The sequence below is a fragment of the Mytilus californianus genome, unplaced genomic scaffold (assembly GCF_021869535.1).
Source record: "Mytilus californianus isolate M0D057914Y unplaced genomic scaffold, xbMytCali1.0.p SCAF_10, whole genome shotgun sequence".
Classification (NCBI taxonomy): Eukaryota; Metazoa; Mollusca; class Bivalvia; order Mytilida; family Mytilidae; genus Mytilus; species Mytilus californianus.
Genome location: NW_026262582.1, coordinates 47,952,145 through 47,961,871, shown reverse-complemented (window position 1 = coordinate 47,961,871; position 9,727 = coordinate 47,952,145). Strand labels below are relative to the sequence as shown.

Genomic DNA, 9,727 nt, shown 5'->3' with positions numbered 1-9,727 from the left:
GGCGATTTTATAGTAATTAATTATCTTTTGTTTGGGTTAAAATGGAAAAACTATTGATAAGACCAAATATGTATCTTTTGATTATCTTTATTTAACTGTTCTACCGCTTCATATTCGTTATCAACCGCTATACAAATTGATGTGTCATCAGCAAAAGGTTTAATATTACATTCTATATCATTTACTTTGTAATTTATATACATTAGAAATAGAATGGAACCCAAAATGGACCCATGAGGTACCAGAGCTGATGCATGCCCAGTGTTGGACGTTTCTCTTATCAATGGCAACATGTTTCCTTCTTGAGTTCAAAACAATGACAACATGTTTCCTTCTTGAGTTCAAAACAATGACAACATGTTTCCTTCTTGAGTTCAAATAGCTTTCGAACCAAAGAACCAATACTCCAGTAATTCTTCCTGAGATGCACGAAGTTTGCGTCATATGAATAAAAAAAAAACGCTTCTACAAAAAGATGTTAACAGTTGCTTAAAATACCTCTTCTGGTGGAATCATAAGCCAAGAAACCAGTACTCAGGTACTTTTTAGAATTTTAACCTCAGTGCATTACTGAAAAGACATTAATTGTCAAATGCACATTTGTTTCATTAAAACAAGTACCGGAATGGTAATTGTTTGATTATCATTGTCAGTTTTCCGACCGATGGTCGTTGGTTCTCTCAGGGACACCCGTGTCCTCTACCACTTAAACTATGTGCTATGGTTTAGCCAAGGTAACTGTAAGTGATTTAAAACACATCAACAACAACAACAACAACAACAAAAAGAACGACTTATACGTGTTTTTAATGTACAAATAAAACTCGACCAAACATCTTACAGCTTTTCTGTCATCTTGTTATATCAGTTGTGAAAATTTAAACCAATAAACGGATAAAACACTCGACTCTTTCGACAAACATCTAACGCTATTAACGTTGAGAAAATGTAGATTAATGAAAATCAATCTTTAAACAAAGACTTTCATAGTGTTTGTTTTTTATTGTTGAAGGTCGTAAATAACAGTTTAATGCCACTTCTCATGTACGTTGCCATTTCATTAAAAATATTTTAGTTGGCAATTTTATTACGTATTACATTGTTTATTCTAACTCGTTGCGCGATGAAAACATAATATGTGAAAAGATTTGTGACTATGATTATAATGAAATAATTAGTTATAGCTAACATGTTTAAAAGGATTGTTCTTGATTGATTTTTTGTGAGTGTGTTTGTATGTGTGAATTTAACGACATGTTTTAAAACCCTCATATCTAATCCTATGCAATGCATTGTCATTTGTTTGGATCCTAATAGCCCATGCAGTTATAATGTATGCACGTCTCTGTTCATGTTAAATATATAACTCTGGCACAAATGATAATTAAACTTTTCAATGCGTAATCCAGCTCTTATATTTTGCATTCCCAGGATAATGTTTAGTCTACTGTGACATAAACTACACATACCAGCTATACGAACCGTGTGCCAAAAAGTGTATAATTCAAAATAAGACCTGAAATTTGATAGTTATTTAAATCAAAAAGGGTAGTCGAGTGTATTCCTCTTCGTCGAAATAATGAAATATCCGGCTGTATGTGCTTTATTAAGTCATTTCTGAATATATAAACATATTTAGATAAATGCATATGATTTTGATAAGAAAAATGTTTATCAATTCATTTTATAACTTCATCAAACCGGTGATCCACTTATATATGAAACACATTCTTTCATTTAAAAAGTAAAAAATACAACATTATTTCATCAACAAAATGGCAAAACGTAACGGTTACACAAAATCAAATGCTTCAATGGACGGTAGGTTAATGTCACATTGTCCATGGTGATACAAAAATACATTCTTTATGTCCATTACACCTTATGCCGTGTATGACTTTCGAATGACTTGCATAGTTATATTACATGTAATCTGGTCGATGTATCTTTGGTCTGCAATTATATATACAAGATTAATTTCACACGACACGAGACATTTGAATACAAATGAACAGTACAGTTGGATTTTTAAATGTTGCCTTTTTCATGTTAAAAAAAGGTGTTGTAAGCAGAAAAAAGAAACTTCAAGTTATTATAAAACGTCTGCATTTTTCGTTGTTAACATTTGGTTAATGAAGTCGTTGACTTTCTGTTTAAATAACATAGATTCTTTATCTACTTTCATTCAAAAGCACAAAATATAGGTATTAACATATTGTTTAAAGTTCGGAGAAGATTTTCCTTTTTTTTCTTATTATTTCTTTTAAACATGCTAAATGCAGGATTATCTGATAACCTATCGATTTCATTATATATGTTGAAATAATGAAGTTTTGAACCCCTGGCGCTTGTGGAGTAAAGTTTCATACATTTACTGAGCACATGGGATCACATCCATTTTTTTTTAAGTTTGTGTTGCTTAGTTCTTAGTGTTCGTTGTTGTGTTATGTATACTATTGTTTGGTTTCTGCGTTGTCTTTTTTGTTATTGGCATTATCAGTTTTTTTTTATTTACTTATTAGTTTGAGTATTCCTTCGCCATAACCTATCTTTTATACACAAACCTGTTATAATCCGAACGAAATGAATCCCTCTCAGTCCGTAAGTGTGGTCTTTTAATGGCAAACTACAATCAGACAGTGTGATTTAAACAAAAAAGTACCGTTTGCCAGAAATAAGATTATTAATTCTATAGTAAATACGTTCATTCAAGCATTGCCGAACGTTTTGCAAATGTTTCAAAATGTAACAGACCGGATAATCTTTGTTTTAGTGAGGCCTGAAATTACACGCTTAGAAGCGTGCGTTACCTCTGCACATACTGTGTTTGTGCGGTGATCAAAGCGTTTCAAAATTTGTTATCCACTATATATGTTGCTTATTTGATGGTTTTGGTTTTGCTGATGATGACTAGACGACATTGTGTCATTGGCACTCATACCGAATATACTGTTAGATGCATATTTTATAAAAATTATAAAACGATAACGGACTTCCTAAATGTTATATCTTGACACAGTTGTAATACCATATTCATGAGATTTACCATGATATAATGGTTTATACAAAATGGTAGATTAGTAATAGCCAATAAATCAAGAGAGTATATCAGAAATTTTACCTTACTTTTGATAAATCATGATACATTTAGATATCCAATTACATGATAACGTCATCAAAGTGAAACAGCCTAAATATGACATCAACGGGATGTACTGTTTATGTTCATGTTTTTAAAATTGTTTTCTAGTTTCGTGTTAGTACACGCACTCACATTTGGTCATTACTATTACTGCAGATTTTGATTTTCAATGCGCAAACTATGAATATTTGTAAAGCTATGCAAAATCAGTAAACATGCATTTTTTTTTGGAATATACGCGCTTTCTATCTGTACATGATGTTGTATTTGTTTGTTCTTGTTTGAATTCACAACAATGCAGTCCGTGCCAGTATGTGATGTGTTTTCACGTCCTTCAATAAGAAATGTAATTGACTAACATTTAACATACTTAAACATTCCATGAATGTATTTGAATGTAAACTAGTTAACAACTTAATAAATTAAAAAATACCTAAAATATTGTGACTAAAGTTAGAAAACTGTAAATATAACTCTCATGATACTGATTTCCGTATCTGAAGAGTAGTTAAGCACAGATAAACTAGAAAAGCTATGATCAGCTTCAAAGAAACGTTGAAACGTCGATCCGATTCAATACGTTTTACTCAATTACTGTAGTCTCACGAAAAACATTTTACTATAGTCGATAATTTGGTTATTAATTTCTTACGAAACATGAATACTCGACACGATTGGAGAAGTCTCTTAATCATCTCATGACAATAGAAATTTTAAAAGCTTCAACTAGATTAATTCGTACAAAAAAAGCCTAATATTTCAAGAAGTTCAAATAAAAATTCACAATGAGTGTTACTTAAACCACTTGTCAAAGAAAGACGCCATGATGACCAAACCCCATTACCTTTCAAACATAGAAACATGAAAGAAGAACAACTGATCAACTAGGTATTAATAGTTTTGAATTACAAACATTGCATCATATGTCTTTAATTTACCTCTTCAGAACAAAAAGATTTGTTGTAGTATACATGGTCAGATCTGTTATCAATTTCTGTATTTGCTGACGGTTCTGACGATGGGTTGTAAATATATGTCTGAAACAAAAAACCCTAGACGTCTTAATTTAACATGATAAAGTGCTTTCAACTATATTGCCGATTGTTATCTGCTTTTGACATTATTATTATATCTGCGTTTATCTATTACGGAACAAAAACAAAAAACAGACATCTAAATGATAAATAACAGTTAAGAGCTTATGATACCATCATTAACATTAGATTGCATCGGGTTACCCTTCATGTTACCAGTTTTCAACAATACTAACCAGAAACAAAGAAACCAGTTCAGAGCATTGTTGTTTACAAGTAGTTGTATTTACTGAGATAAGAAGGGTGTGAACAGATGTTTAAAATATTTGTATCTAACATTGATAAATTCTCTATTTGCAACAGATTCCCATACCTGTGTTCTGTTTGTCTTGTCGTCGTTTAAATGTGATGTCAAACATACTCATCAAACATGTCACTTGCATGCGTTATGTGCTGTTCACATGGATTGTGTTACACAATAAAAACAGCATATACTAGACCCTTCTGACCATTAATATACCCCTGTCTGTTGATAGTTTTCAGTTTGTTAAAACCATTATTACACTTTGGAAATATTTAAAATGCGTCTCTTTCCTGCGATGTTTTGATTCCTTATTAAGTTTGTCTATACTTTAGGACCATTTTGTTTTATCAACTCTTTGTGTATTCCTTTAGAGCTTATTTGTCATTTAAATCGATGTATAATATTCGAACATCGGTTAACCAACCGTTGCCTTATCTTACAATATTAATCTTAGGTCTTTGGTGTTAAAAACAATGGCCGTGAACATCACTAACGAAATGTGTTTCAGAATAATAAGAACTAGTACAAGTAATGTAGTAATTGAAACGAGGTTGGTACGTCTTCCAATTAAATGTATGTACATAGGTCAAATATCGGCACACGAATATATCTTCAATCTAAAATTGCTGTTACTAAACTTTGGAAATAATTTTCGTAAAAGAACGTATCTACCTGACACAAAACTCGAATGTCCTATGCGAGTTTGGCTATACTATTGACCCAGTACTTCGATTCATTATTTGGTTCATTGATTGATTGATTGTTGGTTGCTTAACGTCCAGTGGCAAATATTTCATGCATATTCAGGACGAGAACAAGTTCACAATAAATACAATAGGTAGGTTCTGTAATAGATTAAGGGATTAAGGTCGGAGAAATTTAGACTGCCACGGGAAATGAGGGTATATTGGATAGAGACAGAAATTTAGCCTTGCAACAGGTCACCTACGGACCCCTCAAAGAGTTGTTGCAAGGGTTCTTAACGTGCAAAGAGCGTGGCACTCTCTTTACACGAGGCATCGGATTTAACGTCCCCATTCTGACCGGACGTGGCTGCAAATTTGTACATCCCGCACAGCCAAACGGACGCCCCACTTTAGCACGGGTTTTCCTGCCGGTCGGAGGAAGACCAATGGTGACCATACTTCTATTCCCCAGTCACCCTTGGGGGGTTATTTGGTTCATGAATTAAATATATATTATATAAAACTGCTGAAATTTTTGAAATAATTTTTCCTCATGCAAATTTCAAGTTTTGCTTTACCTAATTATCGTTTTAGGTTGCATCAGATCATCAAAATATGACGTTGTGGCCTCGAGCATTACCTTAGAAACATTAACTGTCGAAATGTGGAACCAATACAACAAAATGGGTACTGTTAAAGGTAATTGAATAAATAAAGAGTATGAAACAAAATAAAAATTAGATGACTCAAACTAATTTTGCTCTGAAGTGTTATGCTAATGGTCGATTTATGTCATTTTGATTTTTATCTTTCTTAATGAAATCTCCACTTTAGATATTTCAATTATGAAAGCATTTTATAATACATTTTTTTATGTATCTTCTTTATTTTTTTATCCAATCGTTAATGCATTTTTTTATGAATATATGTGACGTAAATAATCTCGTACAAAAGGATTAAACGTCTACATACAAGTAGCGTTACTAGTTTCTCAAACTTCATAAAAAACTGTAATATCATCTCGATATTTAATTAAACTGCATAATAGACTTAAACATAAAATGTTTCAAGTTTAATTTCAAGATAGAATTTAGCATTGGGCAAGAAAGAAAATGTGTATAACAGTTTCGAAACGTAAATTGATCACAGACATGTAAAAGAATTTATAACTTTCAGAAACTAAGTACTCTAATGTCACTTAAAAAAATGGAGGATTCGTATCTTATATTGGTACATTTTGTTTGTGCTTGATACAAGTATATACATGTACTTACATTTCCCTTTTTGCTTGTTACATCTTCGATCACGGTGTACCTTCTATCGTCAACGTTATACGTACTATCTCTCATTGAGAAGTACATATTAGATGGTAATCTTTGACGACCAAAAAAACCCATTGGATGATTGTTACTTAGGGTAGCCTGGTCTGTACTACAATTTAATGCAATGAACTTACTGTATTATTTTCAGGTAATCAACATAAACTATAGAACAAACAACATTTTCTGCATTGTATGAAGGGTTTTTTTTGTCAAATAAGCATTATTACTGAAGAATGGCAAATTGGTTTTGACCGACAATAATGATTTCAATTCAGGCAAAGTTAACCTTAGATTGATTTGGCTATTTGTAAGGTCCTTTTTGGTGATATAGCTCCTCAAATTTTCCGGTTTTATACACTATTGGCTTCTAAATACTCAGCTTTGAGCGTGCCTGAGGAAGATAAATGTAGCTTAGGACGCAAGCTATCTATAACGTGTTTTCATTTTAAAAAGTGGTTCAAATTCGTGTAATAATTTCAGGTAATAATAAATATATTTAAACAAAAAAACAAAAACTTAATATGAAAGTATGCACATACATATGTGATTGTTATAAAAACTAAAATGGTACAAAAACACTAATTATTTTTAAAGTAACGAATTTTATACCAGTGTGCAATAATTTTTCGACTTAAAGTCAAGTTCAGTAAATGGGTCATGTCACAGATTCTTGTAAAAAAATGTCATACAGCTGCAGTGTGTTTAACTTGAACTGAAAGTCGATACATACTACGTTTTTCTTTTTTGTTTTTTGAAATATTACTGAATGAATTCTTTTAAAATAGGTGCACATTTGTATAACCAGGTCACCTAATTGGGGATATGAAAAATATCAAAATTGTCTTATAATAAAAAAATCTTTAAAATCAATGCATGGATTTTGTCACAAAGGTGACGTATTGTCGATACATACATGTCCGTTTATATGTTGGTTAATAAGTATAGGGCCATCACATTCGTTTTTGATGCATTCACCAATCTGTTACTTTGTTGGTAGAAACCAAAAAAACCTAACGTCTTAAGGCTTGAAACGCAATGACGTAACGTGTATTTCAACGTGTTCTGTTGTGTCTTTTTTTTTCATAATGAAAACCACTTTCCTGGACGTATACAGACAAATGTTGACGTCTTGAACACCACTTTGCCGGACGTATAGAAAACAAATGTTGTCTACGTTTTACTTTATGTCACATTACTCATACGGAAATGTGTGTTCATGATTAAGGCTATATAACTTTTTTGAAAAAACTTTAGAAAATTTTAGATTTTATGGTTTTAAGACAAATATAAGAATGCTTTATGTACTTTCTATACACATGCACTATTTCTATTTCAGAAAAAAAAACACATTAAGGAATACATTGTAATTATAAAGGGAAAATGCATTTTATTGTCGATTTTCAGTTATAAATCAACGTGGCCAGCTAAATTTTACCAACATCAGTGACATAGCCTATTTATTGTACCTTGACCTTTTGAGATGACATGTTTATTTAAAACAAATCTTACTACATGTATATGATTTTGTTTATCATTTGCCCAGGACTGTTATGTCTTAGTGTTTTTATCAGTTTTATTTTAATTCTTGCTGAAACATAACATACCAATTACAGTTGCTAAATTCATGAGAAAAAAAAATGTAAAAAAACTATTCAACTTACATATAGTAGTCTTTTTCAGTTTTGTCCTTTAGTTGTCTACCTTTACAAATGAAGCAAATTACTATTGCTACTATTATAATGATTCCACCACTCCCACAAGCAGCAGCGATGATATATTTTGATGCAAGTAGCAGTAGTTCGCCTTTCGTGCCACAGAAGTCACCTGCGAAGACATAGTTTTTATCCTTTTTACATCTGCAAAATGACAAGGAAATATATTATTACATCTTTTTAGGATACACATATCTTGTATACAATGTCACAAATACAAACCACGTCAGATAAGATTTCACTATGAATATAATGAGATGTTATATACGAATGTCGAGGTACCATTAGATACAAAACAGACAATATTTAACCAATGTTCGGAATTTATCATATTTTTATTTTTTCATACAAATGCAAATTTTATTAACATCAATTTTATCAGCAATCAAACGCCGGGATTCTAAGTTATTATAAAAAAAACTACCTATTCTAGTGGTGGCATGAATCAGATGTGGATACTAAAAATGTCCCAATACCTTTTAGAATACATACAATCTAAAATACTAAAAAATCACTTTGATTCAAGAAAAAATTTCTGAAACTGACATTATCAAGATGCTTGATTTCTTGATTGACAACATATTGGTTACGTTTGGAGGACGTGTTTTTCGACATTCATCAACTGTGCTCCTCTTCTTGCCGACTCGTTTATTTATTCATATGAGGCTGACTTCATAAAGGAACTTCTCAGGAAGAAAAAAAAAGAAGTATCCTTTAAATTCGCTTTCCGTTATATAGATGAAGTTCTTTCACTATATATTTCAAAATTTGGCGACTATCTTGAACGCATCTATCAAATCGAACTTAGGATAAAGGATACAACATATACAGTTAAGTCTGTCTCATATCTTGACTTACCTCTAGAAATTGACAATGAAGATTGGCTAATAACAAAACGTGATGACAAAAGAGATGATTTCAGCTTCCCAATTGTGAACGTTCCGTTTCTTTTTAGCAACATTCAAGCAGCGCCAACATACAGAGTTTATATCTCCGAGCTGATACTATATTCCAGGGCTTGTATTTCCTATCAGGATGTCGTTATAAATGGTTGCAGCTCGAAAGAAAGCTATCAATCAAAGAGTTCCAAGTGGCGAAGTTGAAATCATCCCTTTGTAAATTTTATTTTCATCAAGAGTTGGTTTACCGGTATGGCATATCCGTTTCAAAGACGACAACGAATATTTTCTAATTGTCGTAACTACAATCCCGTCCCAATTTCCACAAATGTGATCTATCAAATAAGTCTTATCACTGGGTTTGTACAAGCATGAACAACATGATCGGTGCAACATGTGGAGAAGGATCGGCTCACCCTTCCAGAGCACCTGATATCACCCACAGTTTTGGTGGGGTTCGTGTTGTTCAGTCTTTGGTTTTTCTATGTTGTGTTTTATGTATTGTTGTTTGTCTGTTAGTCTGTTTCTTTTTCTTTTTTTGCCATTACGTAGTCAGTTAATTTGTGACTTATGAGTTTGAATGTCCCTTAGGAAATATTTTTTTTTCTTCAAAAGTAAACACCAGATG

At 32.0% G+C, this 9,727-nt stretch overlaps 1 long non-coding RNA gene across 1 annotated transcript; it reads right to left on the bottom strand.

The window, feature by feature from the left end:
- Nucleotides 1–1,594: 1,594 nt before the first annotated feature.
- LOC127718271 (uncharacterized) lies at nucleotides 1,595–8,336 on the bottom strand. Its single transcript, XR_007989683.1, has 5 exons — nucleotides 8,150–8,336; nucleotides 6,441–6,597; nucleotides 4,081–4,179; nucleotides 2,565–2,626; nucleotides 1,595–1,953 (listed from the first exon to the last, which is right to left on the bottom strand). It is a non-coding gene; the product is annotated as an uncharacterized LOC127718271 (long non-coding RNA).
- Nucleotides 8,337–9,727: the final 1,391 nt, after the last annotated feature.